This window comes from Culex pipiens, chromosome 2 (genome assembly GCF_016801865.2).
Source record: "Culex pipiens pallens isolate TS chromosome 2, TS_CPP_V2, whole genome shotgun sequence".
Lineage (NCBI taxonomy): Eukaryota > Metazoa > Arthropoda > Insecta > Diptera > Culicidae > Culex > Culex pipiens.
Window position 1 is genome coordinate 126,635,970 of NC_068938.1, and position 17,401 is coordinate 126,653,370.

The following is a 17,401-nucleotide window of genomic DNA, read 5'->3' on the forward strand; positions in this document are numbered from 1 at the left end:
ATTAATGTCCTTGATAAAAATGGTAAAAAAATTCCAAACATTTGGCAATAATTAGCAAAATCAAAATAATAACAAATTGGGTTATGAAAAATTGTTCAAAATTTTCCCATTGTTAAAGTAAAATTCAACAACAAAAAATAATAACGAACTAGGTTATGAGTTATGACTGATGATTGTTTTTTAAAAGTTGGAATATCACATGAATAACGCGATCAATGATTGAATGAATTTCCATATTCCATACTTTGAGTTGTTATTGTCTTACTTTCTCATAAGATCTGTTCAATAACAATTTTTACACCAAGTGTTGGGGATGTTATTTTTTTTTCTTCTCTTTACCGATGATCATGATATTTTAACAGGACTTGTTATTGGAATGACCTCAGTTTTGTTATTTCCACCTGCCCGGGTAGTTTTTTGGAGGGCGCCGGTATTGACTTATAAAGCAGCAAACTAAAAATCATACATGACATGAAATCAAAAATGAAAACCAATACTGCTCAATCAAATCAATCTTATCGATAAAGCTGAAATAATAATGCTTGTCCAAGATTCCCAATCCATTCAAAGTCAATTACCATTTCGTTGGCATTCAAATGGCTCCCTCCCCACCGATCATTAGCATTCAAATCGTCGAACCGCGACACATTTCACCGCCACCAAATTTGAGCTGGGTTGAAAAGCATTCATAACAAAACATCAGAATCAGAGGAGAAAAAACGAACGAATCAGTATTAATGTCATCGGATACAACAGTTACTTTTTCGAACATGCCGCATATTTACGTGTACGTGTCGACGTTGCTGCTGCTGTCAATTGCATCCATAAAATCATATCAAAAACAGTGGTCAAGTTTGTATTGTACCTGTCGTCCGGGAGCATCAGCGCGCGAGTTTATGCTGATGTACGTGTGTACATTCGAAACATGTGCGAGCTGCCCCTATTATAGAGGCGGACACACAAACTCCGCCGTCGTTGTGTTATTTTGACGCACGTTGCACTTTGGCGGTTCGGGGGAAAACGCATTTTGATGTAAATAAACGTGAAAGTTAGCACGTACTGCAAACAATAACAAGTGCCTATTTTGACATGGTTTTCAGTGTCAATCCAAATTTTTGTTACGGACTTCTTCTTTCAGGACAAGCGATTTAAGTATCTAATCACACTTAGAATGGTCACGAGGCCCCGAGGAAACTGCATAAAAGGGACACTTTTAGCAATATTTGGAAAAATTTCGGGAATCAATACCGAGGACAACATTTAATATGACGTCGACATTTTCAAGTATGTTTACGCCATTTTGGTAATGTCTATGACAAAACCATTTGTTTAATGTAGTAAGCAATATAAAATATTAATGTCTGATTTTGGTCGCACATGCGTTAGAAATTGAATTTTAATTATGTGCTTACAAAACAGAGCTCATATAAATCAATTTTGACCAACAACTAAAATGTATCAAGATAGCACAACGGCGACGCATTTTCCATCATCGTCGCACACGTTCGTGTGTTTCTCGTTCGGGATGCACGAGACCTAAAGTGGAACACACGCACGACGATCGGCCGAAGCAGAAATCAAAACACTTTACAGTTAATTGGTCGTCAATCATCGGTTGGTTCCGATGCAGCACTCGGCAGCCGCGATGCGATCTAATAGGGATGGTTTTCCCCCTTCTCGTTTGTTTTCAACGTCAGGGAGAGTGATTTTAGTTTGACGCGGAATCGCTCTATAAACAATAAGGTTGGCCCATTATTTGGGACAGCGCACATACCTACTCATTCCCGGTGCATTTTGAAGGGTTTTTGATGGCTATCGGATGGATGTTTTATGGTTTCGTACGTTTTGATACCGGCGGAGAGTTGACAGCGGATTATCGTGTTTTGGTTTTCGATTTCAAAGTTCAAATTGTTATTGTGATATGCATGTCTTCCTTTCGCTGCTTTCGTTTTTGACGAAAACGTCGCGTTTTATTGGAACTCCAATTTGGATCCAGCGCAGTCATTTTTGGGATTGTTCCAAATTTTGGAGTGAAAGTGCATGCATGCTGTCTACAGCATAATATATGAATAATTCTATAAAATTTCAATTTTTTTAGATTTCAATGTTTTTATTTTAGTTTGATGAAAATTTGCCCATGCATTCGATTCTCTACGTCAGAAGAATAAGTAGCCATTTTGCATCATTACTTAATTCATATAATTTTGCAAACAAAATTTGCATGAGAATGTTCGAAAAATTGTATCTTGTGAAGGGATTTTCTGATAGATTTGGCGTCTACGGAAAAATTGCAGGTGATGGATGATCCGGACTTTTCAGAAAAAAGATTACAAATAAAACAAAATTTCCAGATACAATTTTATTAGGTTGTTTTTGAACTCAGCAGTAGAGAAAAATTCAAAAACTTGTAGTTTTTTTTTCTTTTTTATTCCGACGTTTCGACGCAATATGTCGTCTTCTTTAGGGGATTGGGTTTTTTTGAATTTTTCTCTGACTGCTGAGCCGAAAAACAACTTAATTGCGTTATACAGTCGAGAACAACGATTCATGAACAATTTTTATCGCTAAAAGCTGTGTTTCCAAAATAGGTATTTTTAGTTTTTCGACAATATTTATTGTTTTAGGGATCTGAAAAAGACATTTTTTGCGATGGTGCAAAATCTGGTGTAAAAGATATATTTTTTGAAAAATTTTGGCTTTTGTAAATCGAAAGTATTGAATATTGACTGCAAAAAATCATTTTAAGATGCGAGGACCCCGTGGAGCGGTGGTTAGCGGCTTCGGCTGCCGATCCCTCATGTGTGCTAAGGGGCCCGGGTTCGATTCCCGCCCATCTCCTCTGGGTGTTCTGTGTTTGTCCCGTTTAGTTAGTAAATTCAGTCTGAAAAGACGGTGTGATGTCTATTAAAATCAAATTTACAGCCGGAGATGTTTGAAAATATCACGGTTGAAAAATGACACTTGGAAAAGATAATATTTCATCAAATTAAAATTCGGAGAAACATAAGTTTTACATATTCAGTGTCATTTCTCAACTTCTTATATTCCGGAAAGTATTGGATCGATTTTGAATGTTAAAAAATTAAACATTTGGGAAAATTTCAGCCTTTTCTATAAAAATAATTTAAATTTATTTTTGGAATTCTTTTCAAGGTTTGTTTCAATATTTTTATTTTCAAAATATGTACTGAGATAGGCCACACAAGGTCCATGCACTATTTTTGGAAAAATGCATTTTCAATAGTGTTTTAAAAAATAGTTGCATTGAAAATTCTTATTTTGAATTCAGGGGTGACTTTGAAATTAGATTTAAGGTGTTCAATTTTTTTTGCGACAAATGTATTATTACTAAAATTGCTGATATAGTTTTTAATAAAAAAAAAATATATCAACGTATATGTTTTGTTAACCAAGTTTATTAGCTTTTTATCAACATACATACAAAAGTCAGAATTTAACCTCAAATTCTTATAAACTTGTTTTGTTCATAAAATTATCGATTCATATAGCGTTTTCAACTGAATTTGAAGCACGAATAAAAAGTTTTCTCATTTTATGTGAACCTTGTTCTACTTAAAATGTTCATACATTTGGAGTTTTTTAAATTATGTTTCAAAAACACATTATATTTATTGTTTACAAACTTATTTTACCTTTTCCTACTGGAAAATTGTCCAAAGAATCCAAAGAATGCATTACGTTCTGATTCGAAATCATTTTTATTGAGAAAATCATGACACTTTGACAAAATTTAAATAATTCTTTTCATCAACATTTTCTCAATTATAGTTGAATATCTTTTTAAACTTTTAAAAATTCAATGAAAACTTCTTCTTGAAGTGCTATGAACACTTCTCTAACACCATCAGCATATTTCCATAACATTCTGTACGTTTTTAATTTATTTTTTTAATTATGCGGATAAATCTCAAACCTATCAAAGTCCCCCGGTTTACGGTAACTCACTTCATTTTTTGTTTTTTTTTTCGTTCTGTTGCAATGAAATGTGTTATTTTTTTTTGTTATGTGGCAATGAAATGTGTTTATTAAATAATTGTTAATGACATCTAAGACTATTTTTACATAAAAAAAAACAAAGATAATTATTAGTAACTTTAAAACTTTTTTTTCGTAAAATCGCGATAACTCGTGAAGGTTAAAAGCACCCCTTATGTTTATATATCAACATTTTTGTAATTGTCTGCTCTACAACTTTTTAGAACATTGTTACACTATAAAAAATAACCCTGCAAAGTTAGAAAAACTCGATATTTTAAAATGAAAAATTTTGTTCTAGATGAAAAAAATTACCCTTCTGGGTTAATGAAGATTCAAAAAGTACCGTCAGTGGGGGTGACTATGGGTCAAAAAACGATACACCTCTCGAAATTTCTTAATAACAAAAACAATTTAAATAACATCGAAAATCTTTCAACGTAGATTTGTTCTTAGATAGTTTACTAACATTTTCCCAAAATATGGTGGATTTTGATGAACACTACCTTAAATGCCAATAGTTTGAAAATTGACCCAATCTCACCCCTTAGAGGGGGTGACATTGGGTCAAATGAAACTAAAATGATGCTCAAATACAACGATATGGTAAAAACAAGTCATCCAACAGCGTTTCTTGTTCGAGGGAATCGTATTGACACGCTACAGTGTTTGAAGTGGAGATTTTCAAACATTTGGGTAGTTTTCGAGCAATTTTAACAAAAATATTAGAAAAATGATTTTTCGAGAGGTCATTTTTGGCCAAAAACGTACCCCAACTTTAGACATCTGCCAAAATAACAGGATTTGTTCTAGGAACGAGATTTTTTCAGCGAAGTCATCATAAGATGTCCCCTACACAACCCCTTTAACAGAATTCAGTTTCATTGAGAATAACCTGAAAAATGGTAAAATCCGTAAAAAATCACTTTGACCCAATCTCACCCCCCAGACCCAATGTCACCCCCATTGACGGTACATTAAATTTCCCTTTAAATGACATGTTTCAAATAATTTTACAGTTATATAACGGGAAATGTCAGAGTTTTTTGAACGTTTTTAGTGTTTTTTTGATGAAAAATACGTTTTTTCGGAATCAAACTGGCCATCAAAACTGGCGTACAATTTTACATAAAAGTCCTTTTCACACCAAATTTATATCTCATCACCGTTTCAGGCTGAAAATTATGGAAAAACACCTCGTTTTTCGCATGTTCAAAAATAAAAGGGGTCGTTACGCCCCTCCGTCACGAGAAATCTGAATACGGACCTCGGATTCGTGATCAGGGACAAAAATTATTCCTCAGGACAAAGTTTCACGCAAATCGAAGAGGGGTCGGGGCAACTTTTCCTGATTTCGTGTGAGTTGGTAGAGAATTACCCATTGAAGTTCTCTCAAAATAGTGTTGAGCAATTCCAGCCCAAAACAGTAATTTTTTAGGTACTTTTTTCTCGACCCTCTCCGATTTCAATGAAACTTTGTAGACATGTTATCCTAGGCATATATAAGCCATTTTTGTGTACATGGAGCCAGTTACACTCGATAATGACATTTGAGAAAGGCGTAAGTGTTTTAAATATTTTTGTTTTTCGTAATTTAAATATTGCTATATCTCGAAGCCGTTGCATCGTGTCAAAAAGTGGTCAAAGACAAACTTGTAGGAAATTTTACGGGCTTTCCGAAAAAATACACTGAAAGACAAAAACACTCTACTTTTATGAGATTTTATGATTTTTAAGTTTAAATGTCAAATTTGAAGGTGAGCCCACGATTTTTTTTCGCTCAAATTTTTTGTGAAAATAGTCTAAGATGTTACAAAAAGTCTCACGAAAAATGCAGGATGGAGCAACTCACCTAAAAAGTACAAAAATCATTTACTGATACTGTTTTTTTGAAAAGTGCTCTAAACGTCAAAATTTTCAAAATCCGAGTACGGGAATCGATTCTCCAGACAATTTTACATAAAAGTCTCCATATTTTACATAAAAGTCTCCATATTGACCATTGTCCTAAGTCCAATCCTTGTGAAGTTACAGCGGTTTTAAAAATAAAAATGTTGAAAAAATAGGTTTTTTGATGGTTTTTTGCAATTTCTATATGACAGACTTAATTTTTCAGTCTCGAAAATATTTTTAACGGAAAGCTCATCCAATTTCCCATAAGTTTGTCTTTGACCACATTTCAATTAGATGTATGGGCTTACAGATATAAGCAAATTACATTGTTCATAACTGAAAACATAAAATTTTTTCAGTGTAGTATAGTAACCTGGATAGTAAATTAGCTTATATCTGTAAGCCCATACATCCAATTGAAATGTGGTCAAAGACAATCTTATGGGAAATTGGATGAGCTTTCCGGTAAAAATATTTTCGAGACTGAAAAATTAACTCTGTAATATAAAAATTGCCAAAAACCATCAAAAAAATCGTGGGCTCACTTTCAAATTTGGCATTTAAACTTAAAAATCAAAAAATCTCATTGAAGTGGAGTTTTTTTTTTCTTTCAGTGTATTTTTTTCGGAAAGCCCGTCAAATTTCCTACAAGTTTGTCTTTGACCACTTTTTGATACGATGCAACGGCTTCGAGATACAGCAATATTTAAATTACGAAATACAAAAATATTGAAAGCACTTACGTCCTTCTCAAATGTCATTATCGAGTGTAACTGGCTCCATATACACAAAAATTGCTTATATATGCCTAGGATAACATGTCTACAAAATTTCATTGAAATCGGAGAGGGTCGGGTACAACCGATTCCCTATTTGACATGGAATTGCTCTGTAATGTTTTGGATGCTGATGGGAAAACTAGCATCCAAAAAAAAAGTCTGGAATACATGTTCAAAACAACCTATGTGCTATTGATTTCCTGTGCAGATAGGATCCATTGAAAATTTAATCTAGATGTGAAATTTGCCTTGACGAATTTTCAATTATGCCAATAACGAGCAGTAGAGGCCTTGTTGTGATTAATTTTCTAATTGTTTATTCGTCAAGCTTATGTAGACTACTTACAATTTTCTTACATACTAGATATTATTTCTATTGTACAGATTTTTTCGTAGTTCCGGTTTAGACATGTCGATATGTATGAACTGTGAATTTTCATTATAAAAGCGCATCATTTGATTTAATGGCGAATTTTTTAAATAATTTGTCGTGTATGCAGTTATTCTAAAAAGTGGTGAATGTCTAAGAGTACGGCTTGGTTCATGAATACTATTGCGTATTACTGAAAATAATGCTGCTGACTGTATGCGTTGAGAAATAATGTCGTTGATGAAAGAGAGCATGGCAAATTTACGACGTTCTTATAATGATGGTATGTTTATGAGCATGCAGCGTGCTTCATACGATGGGAGAGGAAATGCAGTCCAGTTAAGTTTACGTAGTGCGTACAGTAAGAATTGTTTTTGGACAGATTCAATACGTGCTTGGTGTACGGCATAGTATGGATTCCAGACGATACTACAGTATTCCAAGAGTGGCCTGACATACGTTATATAGAGTAATTTAATAGTATACGGGTCCTGGAAGTTGAATGCAAAGCGCTTTATAAAGCCTAATGTACTTTTTGCCTTGTTTATTATTGTGTTATAGTGTTCTACAAAAGTTAGTTGTGAGTCTAGGATGACACCTAGATCACGTACTACTTTGCATTTTTCTACTGGTTGGTTTCCTAATAATACTGTTATGTTTGGTGTTTCATGTTTTCTGCTGAAGGCAATGGAATTACATTTCTTTACATTCAATTGGAGTAGGCTTTTACTACACCATGTGTAGAAAAGATTAATTTCGTTTTGGAATACATGACTGTCATTGGCATTTCCTATTTCCATATACAATTTCATGTCGTCTGCATATACAAGTACGTAAATTTTTTTAAGAATGAAGGAAATGTCGTTTACATACAAGATGAAAAGAAGAGGTCCTAGATGGGATCCTTGCGGAACCCCAGAGGTGACGTGAATTGATTCCGATAGTACATTTTGGAAGCGAACAATTTGTTCGCGCTTAGTCAAATATGACTTAAGCCATTCCAAAAGGTTCGGTTGAATTCCAATTTTCTGCAGTTTGAAGATTAATAATGGTATGTCGATTCTGTCAAATGCCTTACTAAAGTCTGTGTAAATTGCTTCTACGAAATTGCGATTATGCATTGCATTCAGTGTAAAATTTACAAATTCTAAAAGGTTGGTGCTAGTAGAGCGGCCTTTAAAAAAGCCGTTCTGTTTACATGTGATGCGGTTTTTTACTTGCTGAAAGATTTTTTCATTTATAATAGATTCGAAAGATTTTGGAATGCAAGACAAAAGGGCAATTCCGCGATAATTACGTATGTCTGATTTTGGGCCTGACTTGAAAATAGGCACCAAAAAAAACTTTTTCCATGTTTGTGGGAATTTTCCAGTATTTATTGACATGTTGAAAAGATGATGCAGTGGAAATGTCAATTCTTCTGCAAGGTTCTTTAGGAATGCAGGTGCTATTCCGTCGGGTCCTGGTCCCTGGGTAAAGTAATGGATCATTCATAAAACCCGTAGCAAATCTTCGTCTTTGCATTTATGATTGTAAATGGAAAAATAAACGTTATAAATTTTGTTTTTTGGGTAACTTGTCTTGGAGATCCAGTTGTCGAATCAACAAATTACAGAAATAAAAATTTTTGAGCATTTTGTCAACTTTTGAAAAGTATTGTTATCAGTCGAATACTTTCAATTACTTTGTTACTAAATTTTTCAACCTCCAAGGATATTTCTTTTTACTGTATATGAACAATTGATACGAACAAAAAATTTGGTAGAGAGAGTTACTGATAACGAGTTTGGAAATACCGTAAAGCACCATCCCTGAAACTATGCTCAATATTAGACCCAAAAAAAAGCTTCATTCGTTCACCTTTGCTCGACATCAGCATATATTCACAAAACACACACTCACACAAACTCTCGAAATTATGTTTGACCTTTTTTGTCTGGTTCGACCTTGTCTTATGTGTTTGTTTCAGTTTCTGTGTTTCGACAAAGTGGGTACATAAGAGATGGAAACACTGTCTGACAAAAAAAACCACACTCACGAAGAACTGAGGGGAGCCATTCGATCCCATGTGCAGCATATGTACGGCAAACTTCACGGTACACACGAAGGAATAAAAAATAAATAAATTCATTCGAGCTCCGGTTCGACCAGATCGGGGAAACACTAACACTGTTCAGCTGATGCTGGGCGCAATATTCTGTGTTTGTTGATTGTTTCCCCTCGCGCAAGGTTTGTTGGGGCCACTAAAAATTGGAACTCACGTTTGGGTCGGCCAAACCACTTGCCACTTGGGCCCACGATCCTAGCAAAGAACAGGAAAAAGGTAGCACGTGTTGAACAACTTACTCATTCTCATGCAACAGCGCGCGGATATCTCAGAATGGAAATCTTGCTTCGAAGTCGAAAAATGGAAGCTTTCTCGAGGTAATCGAGGTGGTGCCGAATTAGCCATAGTGTGAGATGAAATCGGCAAACAAGTTTGACTCGGGCCAAACTCCTACCTTGAAGGCACGTTCGTGCAATTGTTAGAATACAGTGAATCGTATCGGGGGAATCTTGACGAGTTTGTTCATTCGAAAGGAAATTGAAGAAAAAAGTTTTGCTTTCAAACATGGTCCTAAAAGTCTTTCAAAGAAACAGAAAGTTTTGTGAAGCATGATCGAGGTTAAATGCGATAAAAAGAAAACTTTCCTCATTTTATCTTCAACTATTCTAGTTAGGAATGGTTCCAACGATATCAACATTGTACCAGCGAGTCGCAGACACTTTTCCCACGCGCGTAACAGATACGTTGGAATTTCGTAATAACGCAAGAAGGCAACCATGCGGATGGAAGTAACTTCAGAAACGCACTTTTTTCATATAGAAAAAAATCTCCGCGACAAGGTGAGCACTGTTTTCGCACGATGCCCTTAAGTGACTCGATTTCACCTTCATTGTTGCGCCAGACGATTGTTGCACATTTTTGCCAATGGGTCACAGCCAGTGTCGAGTCTTTCGCAAAAGTCGTAAACAACAAACAGATATTCGCCGCCCTTCTTTGGAGTTGACCTAGTGCATAATTAGTGGGTGCCAACATTAGGCACGTAGGCACACGCTTTACAGGTGATTTCCTAATCGATTCCCGTGGTTGGAGTGAAACTGTACCTTCAATTTACGTAAAATTGTCTTATGTTACATAGATTTAGATACAAGTTAAAATGAATGATTTTTAAGATACTTTGAACATTTCTAAAAGGGAAAATTATGGATTTCGTTCAAGTTCTTTAAGTTAATAAAAAAATGGCCTTTAAGTTTAAAAATTCTACGAACATTTTTAATTGTGTAGAAGGATCAGAAAACAGATAAGTTTGATCTATTTTTGATCCAAAATCTACATGTTGACACTCTGACTAAAACGCATTTTGCTATATTCCATAACTCGTCGCTGTCGTGCTAACTTGTCGCACATGCATTTTGGGCCAAATTGAGTTAAGAACGCCATTTTGTGCAGCTAAAAATTTCTCACCTTTTGACCTTCATAGATCCCCAAAATTACATTTAAATCCGGAGGTATTCAAAATAATCCAAAAAAGCTCCGAAAATGTTTGTCACTTTTAATATGAAAGTAGTTTCAATCTTGTCGTGCTATCTTGTCACTCCCTGAAAATTGATGTAAGTGCAACAACTGGGCAAAGGGATAACAGGTCAGGACGTGTTTGACACACGTACATGCCCGACTACCGTAAACATTTGTTATTATAACTCGGGACTCCAGCAACCAACTTCAACCAAACTTCAAGACAATGCACAGAATGGTCAACCAAACAAAATGTGTTTGTTATTGTTTACTTTGCGTGCTCTTGTTTTTGTTTATTCAAGGTCAAACATTAAAATGCGTTTTTCTCGGAACGTCGTGCGACAAGTTAGCACGACAGGGTCGAACTGTAACAATGTGACACTTCCATCGCCAATTCAAAGTCAATTTGATTTTCAAATAAATCACAATCAAGAACGAATCCACTGATGAATTAATGAATCTATATTTAGTGCGCGATATTCGTTGTCAATTGGCCTGGCGAGCTAAAGTTTGCACGTAAAGTCTTCCATCGACCGGTTCTGCACCGTCGATTCTCCGTTACAGTATCCTGTGCCAAGTGTGCCAATCATGTGATACGAGAGAATGTACACGGAAAAAAAGAGTTCCCAAAATCGTGAACAAGCGTTCATGAAAATGGGAACCACGAACAAAGTGTTCAAATTTCATGGTACGTTTTTCAAAATCGTACCATGGGATTTGAACACTTTGTTCGAGGTTCCCATTTTCATGAACGCTTGTTCACGATTTTGGGAACTCTTTTTTCTCCGTGTAATTGCACTATGAACAAGCGAAAATGTCACTCCCTGACTCCATGTCAATTAACAATGTTTGAACAAGTCATGCGATTTTGGAATTTTATTTTTAGAGGGAAGTTAGCTTTTTGGATTAGTCCAAGTTTTTACTTTAGAGTCAACAGTATAACTTTCATGTTCTTCAATCACATTATTCTAATAAAAACTTTTTTCTTTTCTACTTTCAGGTATGTCAACATTCCATTACCGTACCATTTGGCTTCCTGGTAACGAATAACGTCAATAATCTAATTGACATGAAGCTCACCCTGAACCTTGGGCTGCGCGCGCGTCAACACGACTCGCCGCCGTCGCCGACTCCCCTGGCAATAACAACAGCCCTGGCAAATATGAATATGATCTCAGCTGTTGGAGCCAACCGGCTGCCGGCTTCCAGTGTCCATATGCATTTCCCAAGCCGCCCCGAGAGACAAAACCAGCAAAAATCATTGTGAGAAATTTGCATAATATTTATCGCACTCGTTTTACATATTATGAATTACTGGCCTCACAATTTGCATTATATTTCATTCCGCTGGTGAGCTCCCGCTAGTTAAGAGTTGAAACCCAGTTGAACCGACAAACAATTTTACACAATCATTTGTTCGTGCAAGCACTTGCCCACTAGACGACGTTTGGCGTCCCTCTGGGGACGGCGATCATAAGTGCTCCAACGACGACGTTCAAATGTGCACAGTCGATTCTACGTGCGTACACCGTACACACACACTATCCGAGTCATAGATAAATTTTAATTTAATTTCACATTTATCTCTCGCTCCCACTTGCGGGCATTGTCCAAGTTCTTCGGGGTACTTTTTTTTCCTTTCTGCCGCAGAAGTGGTCTCGATTTCAAAGATATGCAGAAACTGGAGGCGTTTGGTATGCACCAATGGGTATGGTAGTGACATTTTTGGAATATTTGAACTCTTTATGAAGGAGGAATAGGCAGTTCAAAGTACTTTTGACCTTATATCCCTTTATGCTTCTCGTTTACATGAAATTTCAATTGCTCATTTTTAATAAACAATTTTTCACTTTTTATAATTGAATTATCACAATGTTGCCATTTGAAAAATGAGACTTTTGCAACCATTTCTGAAATAACGGTGATTTCAAAGATATGCATGTACTTTTTGGAGCCAGATCTTAATAAAGATAAAAAAAAATATGTCCAAATCCATCAACCTGAACAGGTAATCGAAATAATACCTTCCAAAGAATTTAAAATGTTGAAGATTTGGCAAGCCTGTATCAAGTTAAGACCACTTAAGTAATATTTATGTACAGTTTTAATGCCACATTTCTCTAATCTGTATTAAAACTATGTCTGGATTCATTATCCGATTATCCTATCGTTGAATTGTTAATCAAAATATGTTTCAAATGAATCTAAAAATAAGGAGATCTGGTAACCCAATCTAACGTTATGTCCACTCAAGTGATATTTATGTACTTTTTGAAGCCAATCTCACTTATCTGTATGAAAACATTGTCCGAATCTATAATTTGACCTATCATTTGAAAAGTAATTGAAAGATATCTCTAACGAGTCCGAAAACATGAAGATTTGGTAACCCTGTCCCAAGTTATGACCACTTAAATGACGCACATGTACTTTTTGAAGCCAGATCTGTCTTATCTGTATGAAAACTATTCCCTGATCTATCAGTTTGTAATCAAAATACCTTCCAAACTAATCTTATATAAAGTTGCAATTGGACAACGTAGATTCCATACCAAAACTATTCACATGGTAATTATTTCCGGTTCTTTGATCCGGTGACCCATTTTTGATAATAAAAGGAGTGAGGAAGGCACCAGCATCATAGATGGATAACCTTAATGTTGTTTTTTCGACTGTTGTTATTTCTCTCTTGTTAAAGAGGTCATTTTGAGCAACTTTTGCTCTACGAAAAACGTTACACTTATTGTTTTATGGTTTTCTTCTTTCTTTTTATTTTTTTTCATTTGAATTTATTATGTCTAGTTTTTGTTTGTTTTTGATAGTGTTGCGCATATTATACAAATTACAATCATTACACTGACTTACAAAAATTAGTATGCAGACACAACTTGAGGGGAAGCATGAAGTTTGAGGTCCTCAGAAACACGTGCATTCTGAATGTTTCAAAAATATTTAGACAGGGCCGATTTTTCTCCAAAGTTTGTATGGAGAATTAGGGCCGCCTACTTTTCTCTTCTGAAAATAACAGAATCGAAAAGTAATACTTTTCAGCTTTTGTGTTGAAAAGTAATACTTTTTAATATTGCTTTGAATTTATCGGAATAATGGAAATGGTAAACCTCGTTGGAAAAAAAAATCTTTTTGCAACTTGTTTCATAAACTACTATTTCGGCACTCGTCGTATTTATCAAACTCGGTAAACCTTGTTGGATAAATGTACGACTCTTGTTGCATTAACTATTCTTCCCTGGGCTTTGTCATAATGAGTATCATAGGTTTGATGCTTGTTTGGCAAAGAGTATGATTTGATTCGATGTGGAATTGAAATCGAAGTGTTCAGTATATTGCTGAAGCTTCCATTTTTACACATGGACACCACTTCATGCTGCGAGAACCCACTTTGGCGCAGTCTCAGGGCTTAATCGATGGCCGGTAAGCTGTCATCGAGACAAGGAGGTTCTCCGATAGTGGAAATATCACATTTGTACAATGAACTGCTACATATGTGATTTTTCCCTATCTTAATGTGGGTGTCAGGTTAGGATGCGGGTTTTTAAAAATTTAGTTTTTGCAGAATTTAGGATTTTAACTAGAAATATCAACTTTTAATACTGTGCCTTTAGTTATTTAGGGACAAAATAAGTAACAGTGAACTTAGTAATTCTATCAGAATCGGTGATTTTCATTCAAGTAGCATAAAAACCATTATGATTTGTCAAAATTTCCGTAGAGTCTCGATCAACCAATAGTGAAATGATATCGGACTAAGTTCGTTGATCTGTTGAACTAACGGTTGTCGGATTATGATTGTATCGACCATTGTTGCGAATCGAGGATCTACTGGAATTCTGACGATCAAATGGTCGTCTCTATTTCAATTCACGACTTGTAAAATATGAACTGTTATTCATTTTTTTTTTGTTTTTTTTTTTAAAAAGAAGGTTTTACAAGAAACGTTTTTTTAGCTATTAATTAAAATGTCGGGGATTTGAGATAAGAGTAGCTTTCGGATAGGTTACTTTAAATCTTGTATTCAATTCAAGTTAGGTAGTTATCCGCAAATGAATATTTGGACTTATATGAATAATTGAACATTTTGGACTTATGAATAAAACACAACTGTGCATTTATTCTAGAGTCAGATCCATACAGCGTCAGTGTTTATTTGGTCGAAGTGTACTAATTCATTGGCAGATCTGGTTCTAGTTGTAATGTACGACAAGACTACTGACGGACGTGACAGGACGAGGGCCCAGTTTAGAGGTTTCAACATCAACGATGTGCGGCTGGATCACCCTCCAAAAAAAAAAAAAAAAAAGACTCTTGTTGCATTAACTATTCTTTAGAAATTTTATGAAAATCTGCAATTTTCTTTATAGGACTTACGACCAAACAACAAGCCAATACATTTTGAGAAAATAGATTGAGAAATTGAGATTTTCAAGCATTACCTCAATCACATTTATATCACATTTTTTAAACTTTGAATAATTTTTAATTTCTTGATTGGGTAAAATTCATAAATTAGAAACTGTTCATGCAATTTCTTGTCAGAGTCGAGGGACCAAAACTTCAAAACATATTTGTAACAGCCTAATAACACGGTTAGTTGCGAGCTATCCTCATTGGAAAAACATGTATTTGATATAGTGAGGACGATGTCACCTACCAAAAGCCGTGTTCAAAAATCAATGTCTCGGAAAAACTTTGAAAATTGAATGGTTTATTGCAATCGAGCATTACCGCGGAAGGGCACACAAAGATCCATAAAGAAGGCAGGAAATGGCCTTTTAGCTGCTGGCAAAATATATGCACACTTGCCCGAGATCGCGGTGTTGCAATAAAGTATGGACCTCACCAGCAGCCCCGGCAGCATATGAGTTATTAAAAGCTGTTATGCAATTTTATGCTCGGAAAGTGGTGCACTGGTAATAACAATTTGTACCAACCTGTAATTTAAAGACACACGGGGGGATAGATTTAACGCTACTGAGCTGTCGTCTAGCTATCAAGAAAAGGTTAGGTTTGAAACGTTTCAAGTCATTCTCGTTGTGGGTAAACTCAAACATCCTGCGGAATGAGCACATCACTGATTGAAGAAGAATGCACTTTCACCAATCATATTATCATCACACGTTCGCCCTCACCCATACTGATCCTCAAATTGAGTTCCTCCCTCAATGGCTTCGAGAGCAGGCGAGAAACGATAAAAATGCCAGACAAATATGGTACTTACATGCAATTTAACATCATTAATAAAAATAAAAGAATCATCATCCGATTTTGGGAGAATGACGGGGGAGGAGGTTGTGCAACGCAAACGGTCGAAGAAGAGCATCCATTTTTAGCTCGGGCACCAGGCAGATTACAGCGCAGCACACCCACCACACCAACACTTCCCGGGGCACTTCTTCCACCTGTTCCGACGACGACGACGAACGTTGATGCACACGGACGTTAGTCACGTACCTTGGCCAGGTTGGATTGGATCTTCGAATTGGATGACGGTGCAATCAGGAAGAGAGCGAAGAATCCACAAAAATATCGAAAACTGGTTTTCGGATGTAACTGTCGGGTTACCACCGGCTCACGAGCGCTACCGAGACTCCCTCATGTAGCCTCAGGGTCGGCATGCCTGCGGTCCTGAATCGCGGTAAGCTGGGAAATGCGTCGGAATCCAGTGAAAACTCCACAATCTTGGTTGAACTCTTTCTATTTTCCTCCCACTTTCTTACAGCTATCTGACCTTCTTTTCCTTCCTTCTTCTCGGGGCCCCGTACTCCGACTCAGCTTCCGGTGACGCCGCTTCCTCTCCTTCTGTTGTGGTTGCTGCTACTCGCCGTCATGCGGCGCAGCCGCTGCCTGCAGCTCCGGCGCTCGCCGTCTCGTGGCGCAGCCTCCGGGGTTGGTGTACTGGATGGCGTACTCGACCGGCTGCGGTCGTTAACGGTTCCTCCTCGTTACTCACTGGTCGGCCTGCTCTCCGTCGTGGATGGTTGCGTCCTACGACCTTCGGAGCACCATCGAGGGTGTCCGGAATACCCGGATGAGGCGCAGGTACGACGCGGGTCTACGTCCGGCTGCGGACTGGATTCTGGGGTGACTCGATGGTTGCGGCGAGTCCCCGGTTTGTGTCCTCGACACGGTTGTTACTGGGCGGTGCCGAACTGGCACTTAACGTGAGGTACGAGGGGTCCTGGAGGTGATGGTTGAGGTTAGGTGAGCCATGACGGTTGGATTTGTTGGTTAGGCGGATGTGGTCGTTAGGGTTGGCAAACTGGCGGGTTTTGTGGACATACCTGATGTCCTTCAGCGGTCCCAAACACTCCTGGTTCCCGCTGGCACTATCACTCACGGCCGTGGCCGTGCACTGACACTACTCGGCGAAACAGTGGAGTTGTAGCGGTCCAACTGTTCGCTATGACTCTTTCCGGGCAATTGGACGAGTCTTGAGGAGTCCTTGGCGGTTGACGGTCTTCGTCTTTCCCCTCCTCTTTCCGCGCCTTTTCCCTGACCTTCCAACCTACCGTCATGTCACCTCTCTACCGCCCACTGCCGACGAGGTCCTCTGGTGGTCGGTTTCGGAAGCTTCTGCTGGCTGCGTTCTTGGTGGACGTCACTTGCTGGGTCGTTTACCGGAGACAAAACACTTGACACGCGAACACTTCCCAACTTTTACAGAAAACGAATAACAAATCGCGTAAATCGCGGTAACCTTCACGAGTGAGGTTCCGAACGGTTACACGGATTCGAGATGCCACACTGTTATTGTGCCCTCCGGCGGACAAAGGATTTGCATTTTTG

At 37.3% G+C, this 17,401-nt stretch overlaps 1 protein-coding gene and 1 pseudogene across 6 annotated transcripts in view; one reads left to right on the forward strand and one right to left on the reverse strand.

Moving 5' to 3' along the window:
• Positions 1 to 17,130, reverse strand: part of LOC120412543 (double-strand break repair protein MRE11-like) — a 41,281-nt pseudogene extending 24,151 nt beyond the window's left edge.
• The window catches only part of LOC120412548 (disco-interacting protein 2), a 209,772-nt gene that overhangs the window by 44,878 nt on the left and 147,493 nt on the right, over positions 1 to 17,401 (forward strand). The window lies entirely within an intron of this gene.